This window comes from Macaca thibetana, chromosome 13, assembly GCF_024542745.1.
Source record: "Macaca thibetana thibetana isolate TM-01 chromosome 13, ASM2454274v1, whole genome shotgun sequence".
Taxonomy (NCBI): Eukaryota; Metazoa; Chordata; class Mammalia; order Primates; family Cercopithecidae; genus Macaca; species Macaca thibetana.
Genome location: NC_065590.1, coordinates 105071253 through 105084016, shown reverse-complemented (window position 1 = coordinate 105084016; position 12764 = coordinate 105071253). Strand labels below are relative to the sequence as shown.

The 12764-nt window shown below is 39.1% G+C and overlaps 1 protein-coding gene across 23 annotated transcripts in view; it reads right to left on the bottom strand.

Annotated features, from left to right (window-relative positions):
* The window catches only part of MYT1L (myelin transcription factor 1 like), a 536335-nt gene that overhangs the window by 253483 nt on the left and 270088 nt on the right, over positions 1-12764 (bottom strand). For all 23 annotated transcript variants that reach the window (XM_050753176.1, XM_050753173.1, XM_050753193.1 and 20 more), the window contains one exon: positions 10734-10879. The gene's annotated coding sequence lies outside the window, so the exon portion shown is untranslated. The remainder of the gene's footprint in view (positions 1-10733; positions 10880-12764) is intronic.

Here is a 12764-nt window from a genome sequence, read left to right as displayed (position 1 = left end):
GAAGTTGTGATTGTGGTATAATGGGATGAGAAAATGCCGTGCATTCAAACCACAGCACAAAACTCTGCAACGGACTTTTGGAAATGCTAGACTCTCATCTTAGATGCAGCATGAGACGAAGCCTTTTTAGAATCTTAGACGTCTTCTTTGAAATGACTCTAGGTCTTTCTAAATATTTGCGTTGATAGTATAAATGGACCCATGATTAACCGTTTTGGGGAGAGATGGTGATTGGGTGATGGGGGCCATGGCTAGCCTTCTTCCCCCCAAAACCCAACCCTGGCTTCGTATACAGGACGGCACTTTAAAGGCGATTGGTATCTGTAGTCACTTTAAAAATAATTCAGCTCACAACAAGGACTCTGTGTTCCCGATGCCTCAACCCCTACCTCTATTTTGGGATGCAAGCCCTGTTATCACTGAACAGAATGACATTCACAGCAGGTACAACTGACACATGGAAATTTGTTGGATCAGTTGCACTAATTGGATATCTGTGCTTGCAAGGATGATGGCGCAAGTAGGAGGTGTTTAAACATGTGAGTTTAGAACCCTGTTTAGGGTCCATTTCCATGGAAATGAGGAGCAATGGCAGTTTAAGTGCAAGGCGCCTGATAATACACCAAAGGCAGCCCCCAGACTGAAGGAATGAAGCCTCGAACAGAAAATCTATGAGGAATAAAAGAAAACTGTGTTTTTCTCACCTTCTTGCATGTAAGATTTATGCAAGCAACTCCCATTAGCACTAATGAGAGTTATGTCTGTAAATCTCCCATGAAATGACAAGGATATGAGCCTCATCCATCACTGTGCAGATATCACAGTTTCTGGGGCAGGCTTCTCGCAGGCAGGCTGCAGCACTATGATTGCTTTTACCTGCCCTTCCTTAAGGTGCTGAAACAGCAAGCCTCCTGCAGTGGGCCTGGTAGGAGAGGCTCTGGTAGGGGTGTCCCTGCAGAGCCATGCAGGGGGCCAAAACTCCTGTCTGCAAGTGCTTTGAATAATTCAGAGAGCATCATCAAAACCACCCACCTGCTCACGAAACTTCATTAGAAAAATAAAATGAATAACCTCATAGTCTGTGGATGGGATCCTCTTTTGCTCACCCCTCACTCTCATATTTTATTTTTTCTTAAGAGAGCATGCAAAGCATTTTAAATAAGTTCCCGGCAATGAAATGTCCCAATTTCCTTATCCTCTGCTCATGTAGTTGTACTGTGAATGCATCAGAAATTAGACAAATTGCCTTTTTCTCAAACAGGACCTATATTTTTCGCCTCAATGCCTTTGCTCAGCTGGTGGAAGATTCTCTCCCCACTATTCTCTCAAATTCAACAGAACTATTTGGATCTCCAGGCCAACTTTCTTCTTTCCAAGGACCCGGTGTCCCTATGTTTGGCACCAATGATATGGCTCTATCTCTCCCTCCCCGTGGTCCTCCGTGGGTCTGTCTTACCGACATCCCCAGGGTGCACATCCTGACCTGCTGCAGGGTCCTCAGCTCCTCCAGGGCCACTGTCGCCTTCTGTATCTTTGGGACCCTTTTCAGATTCAACACATTGACTTGCACATGGTTTCTCCATGAAATGTGGTGAATATAAACATGAATAATTTATTTTAAAAGAAATGCACATATGCATGCTATAGCATTCTTAAGGATTCAAGAGATATACTATGAAAAGTAATTTTTCTCCCCCAGGCACCCAATTCCTTCCCTCTGGGACAACCTGTCCTGTGGTCTTTCTCTGAAGTTCAATGCATTGACAAGCATCTATGCTTGTCATGCTTTTTAAAACACACAAATCATAACATTACACGCGTGGTTTTTTCACCCTGCAAATTTTGTTTAATATTATAACTTGGGCTAGGTTTATATAATCTCCTTCATTAAAAAATAAATGTATCATGCTCCATTACATGAATGAAGCATGATTTATTTCACCCATCTCCTATGGATGAATATTTAAGTCGTTTCAGAATCTTATTCTCATAAACAAGACTTATAATGAATGCAACAAAAATAGCCAACATTTCTAATACAAAAATGCTTGCTATGCAACAAGTGCCATTTTGACTCATTCCATCAATGTTTACCATGACTCTCTCAGGTATAAATACTGTGATTATTCCTGGCATACACAAAAAGAAACCACAGCAGGTAGAGACCAGTAGCTTGTCCAGGGTGAAGCCACACTTGGTTCCTGTAGGTGTGGTCAGAGGTCTTGCTCTTGGCTTCTGCACTGGCTGTCTATTTATAAATGCAACTTTGCTCTCCTGTGTGTGAATATTTGTACACTAAATATCTAGAAGTGGAATTACTAGTACAGAGGATACACCCTTTCTGAGCTTCACTGATATTACTAATTATCATCTATAACCCATACTCTCCAATACTTTGCTATCAGCATGCCTGACTACTGTCCACTGAGAGGGAAAGAGAGCCATGACTTAGTGACTCCACTTGGAAGTCATGGTGTCATGAGTTTGAGCAGCTTTTCTAATGTCAAATTCATTTTTATCTCCTCTGAATTGTCTTCCATATCCTTTGCTCATTTTTAGTTAATATTTTTATTTGTTAAATTTAATATGCTAATAAGTCACTAATTTTACCCATTTATGCTATATTTTAGTGAAGTAATTTCTTATTTATTTATTGGTCTGATATTAAAATAATACCTGCACTAAAATTTCCACCTTTCTACATTGTCTTGAAAGTTCTTTTGACTCAACAAGATTTATTCATTTCATTTCTGCAGTATCTACGTTTAAGTTTAATGTCTTATGTGGGACCTAAATATGATCTTCATTTCACTTGGTCAGATGCTATTAATTCCCACCCACAGATTTTACACTGGATTTTTTTATTTATGAAAGATACCTATGATATTAACGCTAACATGATTTTTATCCTGGTCAAATTAGAATATATCCACAAGACTAACGAAAATGATATATCTGAGAAGAATTGCTTCCCCTAACAAAGTCTACCCCCAATGGCCATTCTAGAACCTTCTATGGAATGTGGGTACATGAAAATTCTCCTTCACAAGTGAAAAGAAAGATTATGTGTTACTAAACATTAATATTCTCTGGGAGATACATTGTTCGAGGCTTAGCATATTGAATAAAGTCACACATTTCTATTTTTGGAAGAAAATTTAAAAGCTCAACACTGATTTTTCACGATAAAAATTTGGCTAACTACATTTAAGAAGGATTATTGACTTAAGCAGACAACGAAGTCTACATACAAGCTTAAATGGAAGATGCTGCCAGTTATTTAAATACGATATGCTTCTCCAAACATACTAACAATAGTAAATTTTTATGAATACGATGGTATATAATCGTTTTAAAATTAGAACTCAAGGAAATAATGTAAACTACTACTAAGAAGAAAATATGAAAACAGTGAACAAAGTATCCAGCTTAAACCACCACAGTACCATTTCCCAGCAAAGGCTGCAGAACACAAATTTCTTTCCAGGTTTCTAGAAGAAAGATTGTCTCCAGGGAATTTGTACAGGTACCTCCTTCAAGACATGGGGCTGTCCCCAGTAAACTGTGGAGTGTGTCAGACCTTGGACTGTGAGCCTGTTGGAGGCACAGACCTGGCCTTAATGCAGATACCGTGCACCAAGCACCTGCTCTATCCGTGTGTCTGCTTCTCATTTTGTGAAGGGGGGATAGAGCCTGATTAGTCTGATGTTCAAAACCATTAGTGCCAGTAATCTGAGGAACCACTTTAGCCCACTCCACAGTCTTCCAATCCCTTCTGCCCTGACCAGAAAAAAAAAAAAAACACTTATAAAAGAATTCTGATGAGGTCAGAAACTGATACCTCTTCCTGAGATTTATGTGACTTTGTGTAGCTCCAGCAAAATGTTGTGCTTGCTTGGCAACTTCAGGCTTAGAAAGTTTCCTACTTCTGTTCCAAGGGGAAACAGGAACAAGGGCATTCAAGCTTAGAAACTCTCGTGTGGAAAATGCCTTTGTGTGAAGCTTCCATGAACTTGTGGGGCACCGGACACTGCTGGGACATCTCAGCTCACACAGCCCCAGAAGGAGCAATAAGGTTGTGCCACACACCAGAGGTAGGTGGTTCATGTGCTGACTCCACCAACTACAGCCCAGCTCTCAGAAAAGCAAAGAGAAACTCATCTCTGGCAATCCCCTGCCTCCCATCCTCCTAGATGGACCTGTGGTGTCTAAATCCCTTGACGATATCTGACTGCCCCTTAGATCTGAATCCCCCTAAGCGGTCCATGGTCCTGAACCACATATCCTCCTTTCCAACTTTGCTTCCATCAAAGTGTCCCCTGATTTCAGGCAATTGTCCTCAGTTCGGAGGAAGGAGGTGCCATGATTTGCAGTTTCCACCACACTCCGGAATAGGAGGACAGGGATCAGTAGTTTGGCATCCTACTCTCCTACAGGGTGGTGGTCCGTGACTTTGATAATACCAGTCATGAGAAATGCAAATTTCTACTATTTCCTAAACTATGTTCCAGAAAAATAAAAGCTCATACAATTTTATTTTTAACAATCCATAATATTTTATAACATCGCATTGCAATAAACATTGTTTTAATGAAATCATAACAATTATGATAGAAGCAACACAAATGAATCACTTGGAAAACAATTGAAAAGAATTCTTCCATGACTTAGGGAGGATTTTCTTTTCTTTTTTTTTTTTTTTGAGACAGAGTCTTGCTCTGTCGCCCAGGCTGGAGTACAGTGGTGTGATCTCAGCTCACTGCAAGCTCCACCTCCCGGGTTCACACGATTCTCCCGCCTCAGCTTCCCGAGTAGCTGGGACTACAGGCGCCTGCCACCTCGCCCGGCTAGTTTTTTGTATTTTTAGTAGAGACGGGGTTATACTGTGTTAGCCAGGATGGTCTCGATCTCCTGACGTTGTTATCCGCCCGCCTCGGCCTCCCAAAGTGCTGGGATTATAGGCTTGAGTCACTGCGCCCGGCCGAGTTAGGGAGGATCTTGACAAAGCATGACTCAAAATTATTTGATTGCTTTCTGGGGAAACATGTATGAGGATGATGACTATAAAGTTATATTAATGGCACTGCACCACTAAAGCAAAACAATTTGATTTGGCAGCAACCTAGCAGTTCCACAAGTTCTTTGTGTAAATATACACACAGTACATTATCTACACACACAAGTGCATAGATATATTTTATATATATGTATAATATATATGTTACATATAGTTGTGAAATAGACACAAGAATAATAATGTGTAATATCTGCATATGGCTTTGTAGAGATAGTAGAAAGTTAGTTCACAGTAGTTAACAACACGGGCTTGGAAGTTAAAATGCCTGCATAAATTTGAATCCCATCTGTGTCATTTATTAACTGTGTAACGTTAGACAAATTATTTAACTTCTCTCTACATTTTTTCCTAATATAAATTATGAATATAGACAGATCGATAGGTAAATAGACAGACAGACAGACATGGTTTGGGTCTGTGTCCCCATCCAAATCTCATCTTGAACTGTAGCTCCCACAAGTCCCACATGTTGTGGGAGGGACCCAGTAGGAGACAACTGAGTCATGGGGGTGGATTTCCCCACACTGTTCTCATGGTAGTCAATAAGTCTCACAAGATCTGATGGTTTTATAAGAGGTTTCCCCTTTCACTTGGCCCTCATTTCTCTCTTGCCTTGCACCAGTTAAGACATGGCTTTCGCCTTCTGCCATGATTGTGAGGCCTCCCCAGCCATGTGGAACTGAGTCCATTAAACCTCTTCTTCTTCATAAATTGCTCTGTCCCAGGCATGTCTTTATTAGTATTGTGAAAATAAACTTATATATATGTAAATAAACATACATATATATATATATATATAGAGAGAGAGAGAGAGAGAGAGAGTACTAGCTTCATAGGGTTTTTTTTTTTTTTTTTTTTTTTTTTGGATGAAATGAGACATGGTGAATGGTACTTTTAGAACCAAGCTTGGTACAGAGTGATGCGTAATAAATGGTTAGCAACTATTGTCATCTTTTGTAGTTTACATTAGGTTCATGATATCCATCTCATTTGACCATTTACTTCTGTTTTACAAAAAAAGGAACAATTTTTTTTGTAGAGATTTGCCCAAAAACAAGTGATCGTTGGCAGTTACAGGACTACCTTGTGACATTTGTTCACTGTTTTAAATATATTTCTCTCAAAGGGTCAAAGAATATAGATTTACAGAGTTGGAGCTATTTCAGCAGATTTCTCCTTCTGGACACATGATACGCTTTTCTTTAAAATAGTCACCATTCAGAACACAATTCATGTAGTTTTTTGGGAAACAGATACTGATTTTATTTTAAGGAAAGTCTTTAGCATGGAAATTGGATGCAGAGTGTGATTTTCTCTTTGGGCTCTGGTTCAGGGGAAATTGGATTTCCTAGAGCACCAGCTGCGGAGGCGCCACAGGTGTTCACGGCTCAGCAATCACAGTGGCTAATTGGGACACACGAGGACAGAAAAATGCCCTAAATCTGAATCTTGTTCTATGGCATTTTTATTTCTCCCATAAGATCAAGCCCCAAAGTCCTTCTTAAGTGGAGATGCTAAAGGAAGCTAGCTGCTGCAGACAGAAAAGATGACACATGGTAGGGGGAGCACTGCAGGGGAGGGAAGAGCTGAGAGCCGCGGAAGGTAGCAGGACTTGGGGTTGTGTGCAACAGCTGCTGCATTGCAGTGGCGGTGGTGCTAAGGCCCCTTCCATCTGAGTGTTTCTGATTCTGAGTTGTAATCCAAGGGTAGGACTAGCAGAACAATTCCTGGAGTCTACAGTTGGACAAACTACACAACAGCTACTAAAATTGAATTCAGAAAGTTGAATACAGTAACACCAGACTTTGGGGGTAGAAAGGATGGCAGGCAGATGAGTGAAAGAAAGTAGTCATCAATTTCAAGGACTGAGAGGAGGTTTGCAACTTCTTACAGAGGACCATTCTGTTCTACGTTCCATCCAATATGGGAGAAATAGAACCACATCCCATTCTGTCTCCGGTGGACCACAGAATGCAGACAGTACCCATACTCATTTTATAAACACCAAACCTAAGCCATGGGGAGCTAAGCCCTTTGTCCTAACATGCAGCTGTACATGAAAACTGAATAGTATTCCATGTCCATTACTTGATGCTTCCCATCTCTGAGTTTTGTATTTTCTTCTGTCAAGCCAGCCACTTCCAGATTTATTCATCTAATAAACTAATCTTTAAAAATCCACTTTTGGGGGTGATCTCCTCTCCAAAGTCCTCTTTGATTCCTCTGCTCCTAGTTAAGATCTCTTCTGTGTCCTCCTCAACAGCTTGCACAGACCTCTGTGGATTCATTGAGATGTGACTAAGTACCTAATATGGCCCAGGAAACATGCCCAGCTCAGGAACGCAGAAAGGAATAAGACACATTTTGCACCAAAGGAAAGACTAGTCCTTTCCATGCCTTATGTTTGTTCAATGTGTGAAGTCTTTGAGGGCAAGGACTGCATCTCATTTATTTGTATACATCCAGACACAAGAGTTCCTGGCACAAAATAGGTACTCAGCACTGTTGAAAGAATGAGAGAATGATGAAAGAATGAGAAATACCCACTCAGTACTGGTGACAGAAAAGGGTAGTGGTAAACAAAGTCTGTTCTTGAGTGAAACTTTCATCAGGTCATTTCTAATGCTAATTTTAAAATATTTTTCTTAGACTTGAATATAGACTTGAATTAAGGAGTGAAATTAAAGGCTCTTGGAGTTCGTGATTTGTGCTAAGTCTAGATCCTCAAACATCATTCCTTCCCACCACATTGTACACTAGCCTTCTTTCCAGGACACATGGGCATGGTTCAGGTGCTGTCTTGGCTACTTATTAATTATGTTATCTTAGGTTAGTCACCTAAGCTCTCTGATCTTCCCTTTACTGACCTCTGAAGAGGGAATAACAGTCACACCTTCTTGCAGGAGAAATTCGTGGTTGCCAGTGCTGGTACTTATGGGGTAGGGCTCTAACAGTGACAAGTTTTATAATCTATTAATGGACATAGTTGGGGTATTAAGCATGTGCTCCGAGCCTCTATACATTGTTAGTATTCATGGTAGTCTTGGATAATGCCCACCACATCTAAGTATCTAAGCTTGGTTATCTTCTAGTCTCTTGTCATGAGCAATGAACCTCTGGACGCCAGGGTATCTTCAATCACTGAGATTAAGTGGAACATCCCATGCCATTGTTGACTTTCTACCTAAGAAATTCCTACTAGAGAACAAAGCCTTCAAAATTACTGCTAGATAATTAAGCCTTAAAAACAAAGCTGAGTTTTTAAGAAACTAAACAGACACAACATCTTCATCTTTGGGGAAGATTTTAGAAAACTTTTTATTTGATATTCTTATGTAATTGCTCATTACTAATCAAACCAGGCTCAGAAAAACTAGGTAAAAATCTGAACTTTTTTTTCCAAACAGAAATAATTATTTAAGGTCATGGTACATGCTTAAATTGCATATAGAAATTCATTACCAGAAAATACAAGAAACCCTATTTCTATCTCGTTAAGAAACTTAGCCATATGATCTACAAATTCAGTGCAATCCCTCTCAAAATCTTAAGGCCATTTTTTTTTTTCAGAAATAAATCTATTCCAAGATTCATATGAAATCTTAAGAGATCCCCAAATAACCAAAACTATATTGAAAAAGAACACAGTCAGACATTTCATACTTCCTGATTTGAAAACTTACAACAAAGCTACAGTAATCAAAACAGTGTGGTACTGGCATAAAGACAGAGATACAGACCAGTGGAACAGAATAGAGAACCCAGAAATAAACTCCTGCATATATGGTCAAATGATTTTTGACAAGGGTTCCATAACCATTTAATGGAGCAAGGACAGTCTTTTCAACACACAGAGGATACCCACATGCAAAAGAATAAAGTTAGAATCTTACCTTAAACCTGTAAAAAGAAAATTAACTCCAAATGGGTTAGCAACCTAAACACAGAGGCTAAAGCTATAAAACTCTTAGAAGAAAATAGGAAGGATCGGCTTCCTGACATTGGATTTGGCAATGATTGATTGGATATGATACTCAAAGCATAGGTTAAAAAAAATAGCTAAATTGGACAACATCAAAACTTAAAAAAAAACAACGAAATGCTTGTGTGTCAAGGGACACTACCAACAAAGTGAAAGGCAACCCATGAAACAGCAGAAGATATTTGCAAATCATATATATGATAAGGAGATAATATCTGTAATATATAAGAATTCCTACAACTCAATAACAAATAACCGATTAAGGCAAAAGACTTAGACATTTCTCCAAAGAAGACACGCAAATTTCCCGTAAACACATGCAAAGATGCTCAACATCACCAATTGTGAGGGAAATGCAAATCAAAACCACAATAGGATGCCACTTCACATCCATCAGGGTATCTATTATTTCAAAAAAATAAAACCATAGAAAAGAATAAGTGTTGGCCTGGATATGGAGAAATTGGAACCCTTGTAAACTGTGGTGATAATGCACCACTTTATGGTGCAGCCACTATGGAAAAGAGTGGCATTTCCTTAACAAATTAAAATGCAATATGATGCACATGATCCAGCAATTTCCTTAACAAATTAAAATGCAATATGATCCACATGATCCAGCAATTCCACTTCTGGGTTGATGCTCAGGAAATGTGAAATCAGGGACTCAGATATATATTTCTACACCCAAGCTAATAGGAGCACAATTCACAGTAGCTGAAAGACGGAGGCAGCACACGTGTCCACTGACAGATGTACAGTGGACTATTATTCAGCCTTAGAAAGGAAGGATGTTCTGACCCATTCTACGACATGGCTGGACCTTGAGGGCATTACGCTAAGTGAAAAAGAGCAGTCACAAAATAACAGATACTGTACCATGCCACTCACACGAGGTAAGTCTAGTGGTCGTATTCACAGAGACAGAAAGCAGAATGCTGGGACCCAGGGAGTGTGGGGGAGGCCTGGGGAGTTAGTGTTTAATGGAGACAGGGCTTCAGTTAGGGAACGAAAAAGTTCTGAAGACGGCAGGTGGTGACCATTGCACCACTATGTGAATACATTTGATATCACTAATTACACATTTGAAAACTGTAAAAATGGTAAACTTCATGTTACAGGTATTTTACTACAATTATTTTGAAAACAAAAGGCTGTAACCTGAAGTTTTTCAAGAAGCATGACTCCCAGAGCCCACAGTGGCAGCAAGCGAGGTTTGTCAACAGTAACTGACACCTACAGGAACCCTGGGCAACTCAAAAGAGGCCCCAATTAATGACCTTCTTAATTTCCTCAAATATGAAATATCCCAAAATAGAACTAATAACGGACACAGGGATCTGATTTTAAAGAGGCTTTGTACAAAGGAGCTTCTCTATGACTGCTGAAGGGTGAACAAGGCCTATTAGTATGCTTATAAATTCTTCTTTTGGGTGATGTAACTAGATAACAGAAGGCTACTTGAGTCTATGTATACCAAGAGATTACACATTCTGACTTTATATTGAATTGCTTATTAAAAGCAAGAGGTGTTGTATTCTTTATCAAATAAAATGCTGCTTCATTCACAAACGTATATTTATGCTTTTTCAAAGTAACATATTTTAAGGTAAATATGCAAATGCCTGTCTGCATGTAAAGCTTAAAATATTAATACCACATAGAATTCCTCACCTTTAGGTGGCTCCTCGGATATCCATATGTCTGTGAGACCAACTGGAACCTTTCTTGATGGAATTTTGTTGATAGTTTGAAAGATGCAAACACTTGATTGAATTCAATAACTACATTTTTTTCATCTTCCACCAGATGTGGCCACTCTAGAGAAGAACAAAAAGGCAGAATAATGAGGCTGATATTCATAATAAAAGCGAAACCCTAACTGAGGGATGTGATTGTCAGGTCTTTAATGCATTTGCTGCAAGTAGGCAATGAGGGCAGGCTGGGTGCACAGACACATGGAGATGATGAGACACACAGGGATGAGATGCCTGCGGATGATGACACATATGGAGATGATGAGATGCACGGAGATGAAACACTAGGAGATGAGACACATGGAGATGAAATACACAGAGATGATAAGACAAATGGGGATGATGAGACACGTGGAGATGAAACACTAAGAGATGAGACACATGGAGAAGATGAGATCATAGAGACACATGGGGATGATGAGACACGTGGAGACACATGGAGATAATGAGACACACAGGAAGAGATCCATGGGGATGATGAGACACAACGAGATGAGACAGATGGAGATGAGACACATGGAGATGAGACACAAGAGATGATGAGACACATGGAGATGGAACACACAGAGATGATGAGACGCATGGAGATGAGAAGCACAGACATGAGATGCATAGAGATGAGACATATGGAGATGGAACACACAGAGATGATGAGAGGCATGGAGGTGAGATGCATGAAGATGATGAGACACATGGAGATGATGAGATGCATGGAGATGATGAGATGCATGGAGATGACAAGACACGTGATGAGCACATGGAGATGAGATATGTGGAAATGAGATGCATGGAGATGAGACATAAGAGATGATGAGATGCATGGAGATAAGATGAGTGGGATAGTGGCGACAATAACCTTGTATCACACTCAATTAATTTCCAATAAAACATTCCTTATAGAAAAACCTTTTAGAAAATTAATGAAATTACTCTTTGTAATATAAAAAATACACAAAACTATAAATATATTCTTATAAAACTAAGAGAAAGAGTCATTTTTATGATTGAGTCTACAAAGTATTAAGATTATAAAATGTGTAGAGACAAATTACAGAAGCATACGTGATGTATCTGCACATGTATTTCATAGCTAATATCATCAGCAGGTTGTCATGTGTGTTTGTATTTTTGTCCTCAGTTCAAAGGATAGCAAATAAGTTGTGATTTCCACATAAAATATTTTACAAGAGCATGCTATCGATTAAAAAGCAAAACAAAATGCAACATCTTGGGTAATAATTTAAACTTTTTTATTTGTTATGGCTATAAAGCAACATCCAAAGAGTGTTTAAAATGGGGCTTATGTATAAACCTCCATGATTAATGTTTATACAGTAGGCACAGTTATTTCCAACACATTCTGAGATATTACTTACTAAACTGACTAAGAAAGGTTGGGATGGTATTCAATACAGTGGCTTTATAAAAATGCAAGTTAATTTTCACCATTTGAAAGACACCAAATAGACAAATTTAAATAAATATTATAAACAAACCAACATAAAGCAAAACAAGTGATTGAGAAATAGTAGAATTGGACATTAATAATCGAAGCCACTCTAATATATTGTCAGTACTATGCGTAAAACAATCATATTTTACTTTCATAAAATATTATTGCATTAATTTACACAATGACTTACTCTACTGGTAATCCTAAAAATTCATCTCTATCAGTTTAAGCTTTTTAGCATGTTCTATAGATTCATCGCGTTGTCCATCGTTGTTTTGGGAAAAGTGTTTTTTCTATTCTTCAATGTTCACAAAGGGTAGAAAGGAGGAAGACCTGGAGACCATCAGGCCACTCCTGTGGGAGCAGCTGCAGTCCCAGTCCCTCAACGGCAGATATGACTGACCATTGTCAGGAGAGGGACAGGTTTTTCATTAAAGTGATAAGTATCTACAAAACAGAATTTCGTGGACAAAACGAAAGGTTTTATTTGGAGCG